This window comes from Antechinus flavipes, chromosome 5 (assembly GCF_016432865.1).
Source record: "Antechinus flavipes isolate AdamAnt ecotype Samford, QLD, Australia chromosome 5, AdamAnt_v2, whole genome shotgun sequence".
Lineage (NCBI taxonomy): Eukaryota > Metazoa > Chordata > Mammalia > Dasyuromorphia > Dasyuridae > Antechinus > Antechinus flavipes.
This window is the reverse complement of record NC_067402.1, coordinates 61282569-61289280: the sequence shown is the minus strand read 5'-3', so window position 1 is coordinate 61289280 and position 6712 is coordinate 61282569.

The window sequence follows — 6712 nt, the reverse complement described above, 5'->3', positions numbered from 1 at the left end:
TACCATATTGAAAGTTTTTTTATTTGGGAGTGAAAGAAGGGGAAGGAATGAGAGAAGAGAATGGATTTCCATTTAATAGTATGACATTAAAGATCAAGGAAGATGCTTAAACAAAGAGAACATCAGACTTCTTGCTGTACTTTATAAAATAGTGTACTTTTTATGGATTACATTCTATTATTCATATCACATATTCACATGAAAATTGAATATTAGTTTATTATTACTTTTTCTTTCCCTCCATTTTCAAGCTCTTTACAAATGGAAATTCACTTTCTTTCAGCTGTCTAATGGAGGTCTTCAAGCACAATATGTTCAGAATTAGAAAGGAACTCAGGGCCATCTTGTTCTAGCTGTATCTGAATTTAGAATCTTGAAGATCTCTAATGGGATCTGGAGGAGGGGAAGGTAAGACAAAGTTCTATATCTCTTGAAGCAGGACATTCCATTTTTGAATAACTAATTATTAGGCTTCTTATTTCAAAGATTTTTTTAATGGATTATATCTCTGGGAAGTAGGATATGAAAAGAAAAAAAGGAAGCAGGAAAATACCTATTCTATTAGGTACAATAGGGTTATGGGCTTGTTTCAATTTCATTTTTAGTTATGAGAATCCGTCCTCTCAGACATACATTCAGTCTCATTGCTTTTAGGATTTTCTTGGCTACAAATGTAAGATCCCTGTCTTGAAATTAAGGTAACATGTCTAGCTGTTGGAGATCTACTACACTTTTTCATATCTCCAGATAAATGTCCTGTGTCTGATGAAGAAGAGAGAGACAGAGAATTTCAAATAGCCAATGGCTTTATATCAGTCATGGTTGCAAATATCTGAAAGATATTTATGTGGAAAGGAGGTCAAATATATGTTTTTCTTTTTAACTACAACTACAGTCAGTATTTAGAGGACTGAGAATATTATTTACATGGAGTAACTACAATGAAATTACTTATTTTAAACATACACACACACTCACAAACGTATCCCCAGAACTTAACCTAATGAATTAACTTTCTTTAAAGCAGTCACCTTATCCGACTACTCATCCCAGTGATGCTGTCATTATTCAATCATTTTTTTATTCATTTCCTCTTTGGAAACTACAGTCTTTGGAAAGTCCAATGCAAAGCACAATATCTGGCGAGTAACAGGCACTCAATAAATTCTTATTGATTAACTGACTGCCCTCCATGAAGACCAATCATTGCCCTCTGAAAGTGGATTTGATTTTTTAGGCAGCCAAAAGCCATCCACAATTAAATCTCAATTCAATAATTACTAACCTAATTTGTACAAGGAACCATCCTAAATGTTGGTGATAAAAATGAGGCCATCTGATGGTCAAGCCAAGCAAAATGTTAAGTGAAGTAATAAAAGCAGAGGTAACTTTATGCAATGTGTGATTTAATGCTTCTAAACCGGCAACACGTCTTCCCATTCTGTGTGATTCTCGTCCATGTCATCCCATAAATCCTCCAAAAGTGAACCTCTTGCCTCTATATGTTGTTTTTCATGAAATGAAGCATACAGTTTGAAACATCACTTATCCCTCAATTGGAATACATAACTGGCCCACTTTCCATTTTGTTCTCCATATCTCTGGTGCTTATTTGGAACAATGCCCAAAAGGGAAATCAAACTCATACTCTTTGATCCAGCAATGTCACTAATAGGTCTGTATCCCAAAGAGACCATTACAAAGGGGGAAAGAGCCACATATACAAAAATATAGCAGCTCTTTTTGTGGTGACAAAGAATCAGAAATGGAGGCAATGCCCATCAAATGGAGAATGGCTGAACAATTCAATATTCAGCTTTTTTTTGTGCTATCTGAATGTAATGGGAGGCTATTGTGCTATAAGAAATGATGGTGGATTTCAGAAAATCCTGGAAATACCTACATGAATTGATGCGGAATGAAGTGAGCAAAACCAGGGAAACAATTATAGATAGTAATCGCAATATTGTGTGATGATCAACTATGATTGACTTATCTCTTCTCAGCCATATAATGATCCAAAACAATTCCAAAGGACTCATGGAAAATGCCGTCTGCATCCAGAGAAAGAACAATGGAGTCTGAATGCAGATCAAAGCATAATATTTTCAATTTTCAGGGAGAGTTTTGTGACTGTTCACTTTTTTCTGTTTCTTCTATCACAATATGACTAATGTGGAAATGTTTCCATGACTGCATATGTATAACCTATGTTACATTGTTTGCTGTCTTGGAAAGGAGTATGGGAGAAAATGGAACTCAAAATCTTATGAAACTATGATTTTCTTTACATGTAGTTAGAAAAAATAAAATACTATTTACAAAAAAAATCAACTCTGATACTTGTCTTGCACAATTTTCTCCTGGAAACAATGTCTACCAAAGCCTGTGATGTGCCTTTTCATTGTCCTTTGAGTGAACTTTAATTCTTTGGATTCTCTGCTGTTCCATAACCTACAGCCATACAATATCGCCAAAAGAATATTTTTGATGGACTTGTGTCAAGAGTTTGGAATTACTAAAACACTATACAATTTTCTAAAGTCCAAGGTAGCCTGCTCTCCAATACCGATTCCTTTCCCAGTTAATTGTCCATCGTTGGCATCTATATATATCTATATTGATCAAAGACTCTATAGATCTGATTACCTATCTAAATCTTTTTAATCTATATGATATTTCTGTGTGAATAAGTTAGGATTCTTTTAACTAATTAGGGAACTCATTCAAGATATTCCCAATATTGATAAAAAAAATTTGAGACCTGATAAAAATAAAATGTCATCTGCATATAAGAACATCTGGATATCTTCATCAGTTGTAAGAAATCCCTTTTTCATTTGGATTCTGAGTGGGATATTGACAGGGTCAAATGCTTTTAATAAACACACTTCTTGTTTTATTTCTTATTTGATATTAATAATTAGGCATCAAAAAGGTCAATTATACTTTCAAGGAAACTTATATGATCCTAATATCTCTATGTTGCTATGTTACCATAATGATTAATCTTAGGAGGGATCACACACTCCTTCATTAGTAAGGCTGGTGAAGCCCATGGACCTCTTTCCAGAATAATGTTTTTGGATGCATAAAATAGCAGGATTACAGAGAAAATTATATGATAAAAAATATATAAAACATATTTCTTGTAAAGAAATAAAGATGATTTTTTTCCTCATCCAAGTTTGTGAACTTACTAAAATCTTTGCATGAACTACATGAAAGAAAAGTTTTTACATCTTTTCCATTCATTTGTGGACTATACAGATGTAGTCTTCATCATTTGACAGAGTCAAAAGACGACTTGGTCTGCTTTTATACCTTGATAAAGGATGTCCTTCCTACATTTGTAGAAATATTCTCCTGAAGATTTTAGAGAGATTGGAAAGTAAATATATAGATTGGTATTACTGGTATCTTCTAAGTTGCCTCTTTTTTCAGCAATAATGGAGTTTGTAGTTTGTTCTCCAAGCATTTTATATCTTCCTCTGTTTCATAAAGATCTATTCTTTAATGTCCTCAAAACTTGTTTCTAGCATGCATCTCTCCCTGTGACTGGGCCAGCTTTTTATTTTCTTTTGAGCCATCTCCACTTCTCCATACATCTATACACTTATTGCTGAAGATCATTTTAGAAACTTCAGTTGGTCTTTTCTATCCTTCATCCCTTTTATTGTCCTTCTATTTCATCCTTCAATGGTGTCGGGATATCTGGTTTAATTGGGTCTTTTGATTAACTTTCTAGAAGTTTGATTTTCCCTCCTATACTTCTCACTATTTGAAACAATGATATTGCTTCTTAAGATTTTAAACATGCTCATACTCTAGAGCAGTGTTGCCCTTGGCTGCCACATCTCTCTCTTTGGCAAAGAGATCACATGTGTTTGGGCTGATGCAGTTTCTAGTCTCTTTTGGTCTCCTCTTTGTGCTAATTGATTTACATAAATTAAGCTTCCTTTTTAAATTATGCTAGTCTCTGCCAATGTCTGCTCTTTTACCCATTTCTCCATCTTTCATCATCAATAGCTTTTAAATATACATAGGGTGGGAATTACCTCAATTGTGCAGTGTCATTTATATTGCATCTTATATGTATGTATACATAAATAACATATCATATTCTAATTTTCTGTTGGTTAATATCTGCCATAAAAAGCTAATTGTACACAGCCAGCTGATTTGGAAATAAGTTCCATATCATTAAACAGTTGTTGCTTCTGTATTAGGATATACTCAGTTTCATTATTGTAATATTATTTGAGTGTTCAGCATATGTAATGACTCCCCATTCTCTTTTTGAAAAAAAGTTTTTAATCATATAGGAATAAGGGTTCTTTCTATAATCTACAGGATTGAGCCCTTCTTATTTCTTAAACCCAAATCATATTGTCCAACATATTCTTCACCATTTTCTCCTTTGTTCATTAAAGTTAGTATTAATAAATAAAGTATAAGTATATATTGGTTTGAAAGGTCTTATTGAGTTCTTCACAGAATTTTTCTTCTTAACTTTCTCAATAGATGATGTTGCATAGACTGAAATTATCTTTCCAGTCTTATTTTTGCATTGTGAGTCAAATGACCAAATGGCCCACAAAATAACATTTCTTATTGTATTTGGACATACCATAAACCAATTCCATGGAGACTCTTAGGAGAACCTATGAGTCAACTTTCTTTTGCCTGCTGATATCAAAAAGGTCAAAGTTGATTTGCTTCAGTTTCTCCAATAGTAATTCAACTTTTTGGTCACTGAAAATAAAGTTCACATTTGGATTACCAATTTGTGTGTATGTGTATGTATTTTGAACCAGACTTGTGATTTCGTTGTTACTTTGAACCTCTAGTGAGAAAGCATTTTTTTTTAACCAATGCAGATTAGCACAAATTCTAATATTTAAAGTCTTCATGCGTTGTCTGGGGGACTGAAAGGTTAAATAATTTTTCTAGGATTAGACAAAAAATATATCAGAGAAAGAAGCAGAAATGATATCTTGGGTTTTAAAGTTGTCTTTCTATCTGCCGTATAATGCTGTCTCTCAAGATTTTAGTTGCCTTAAAAAATCTGTAGCTCTGAATATCCTCTGCTCTCTTTTCCAAGATTTTGCCACTGTCTCTGCAAAAATTAAAGGACAAGATAATGCTGAAGATTGGTTTGTGTTTTCATTTTATGGATTGTCATAGTCAAAGGACTTATTACCACTAGTGCCAGCCCACTAGAGACGAGTATTTCAGTACTCACCTAGGCTAGCCCTCAGAAAGCAGACACAGTGTGTTGGCCAGAGAGAACTTGAAGCCTTTCCACCACAAGGGAACCTGCCAAAGCTCTGATTCTGCTGGCATTCATCCATTCCACAATGAAACATCAGAGTAAGACTTTGCGGAGGGTCTGATTGGTGCTACTCTGTAATTGCCAGTCTGCTCCTTTACCCAACTGAGTCTCTTAAAAAGCACCTAAAAGAAAAAAAGGGAATTGTCTTAGTTCCATCGATTTCCTTTCCCTACTAAGGCAAAAAGTGGTTATTTCAGTCTTGTGTAAGTTCCCCACCCTTAAGCAGCTCTATTATGGAGCAACTCAGAGTTTCTTTTTTCTTTTTCCATTTTTGGCTTTAGAAGGTAGCTGACTATTCTTCTGGACAAGTCTCTTGTTTTATAAAGCCAACAGGCACAAACTTTGGACCTCAAATAACCTAGAAGGTCACATATGGTTTCAGCTGCACAGTCCCTAAAAAAACAAACACATAGTCTCTTCTTTCTCCTTCCCTCTTTCTTCCCCCTCTTTTCCTCTTTTTTCTCTCTCCTTTCTTTTTTTCCTCCTTTCCTCCCTCCTTTTTTCTTTCTCTTCCCTCCCCTAGATTTTCCTTAACATTGATATGGCAGAAGCACTGCAACCTAGTGACACACTTCCTGGCACTCATATTATTGTCATATAGACATGATTGGGTAAAGACTGCAAAAGAATAAATCTTGGCTCCATAATGTAACATGATTGTAGAACTTGGATCACTAACTAACTACATCATCCAACTGCTTCAGCAATTGTGTAGTTCTGTAACACACCCAAAGTTAATGCATTACCCTAACACACCCATTAGAGGATCAAAATACAGTAGTGAATCCTGAGAGATTGTTGTTCATTCTAAGTACATTTTTATGATAATTATAATTTTAAAAATTTCCAGCATTGAAGTTAGGTTCTAACTTTTTAAAAAATCTTTGATTAATCTAGTACCAAAAACAAGTAGTTGATGACTTACTTTATAGTCTTTTTAAAGAGTGTGATAGAATTGTAAAGTGATCTAAAAATAAAAATGCAAGCAAATTGACTTATTATAATTTTGATATCTCATTAACAAGTATAGGCATATGTAATTTTATTGTGTATCAATTTATTGCTCTTCACAGATTTTGCATTTTTTATAAATTAAAGGTTTGTCAATCCTATGTTGATCAAGTTTCTTGGGGCCATTTTTCCAACAGCATGTGCTCACATAGTTTCTCTATGTCACATTTTGGTAATTTTGTCAATATTTCAAACTTTTTCATTATTATTATATTTGTTATGGTGATCTGTGATCAGTAATTGTTTCTGTTACTATTATAACAGCAAACTGTACCCATATGAATAAGACAAGTGAACTTATGTGATAAATCTGGGATATGTTCTAACTGCTCCACTGACTTGCCATTCCCCATCTTTTTCTCTCTC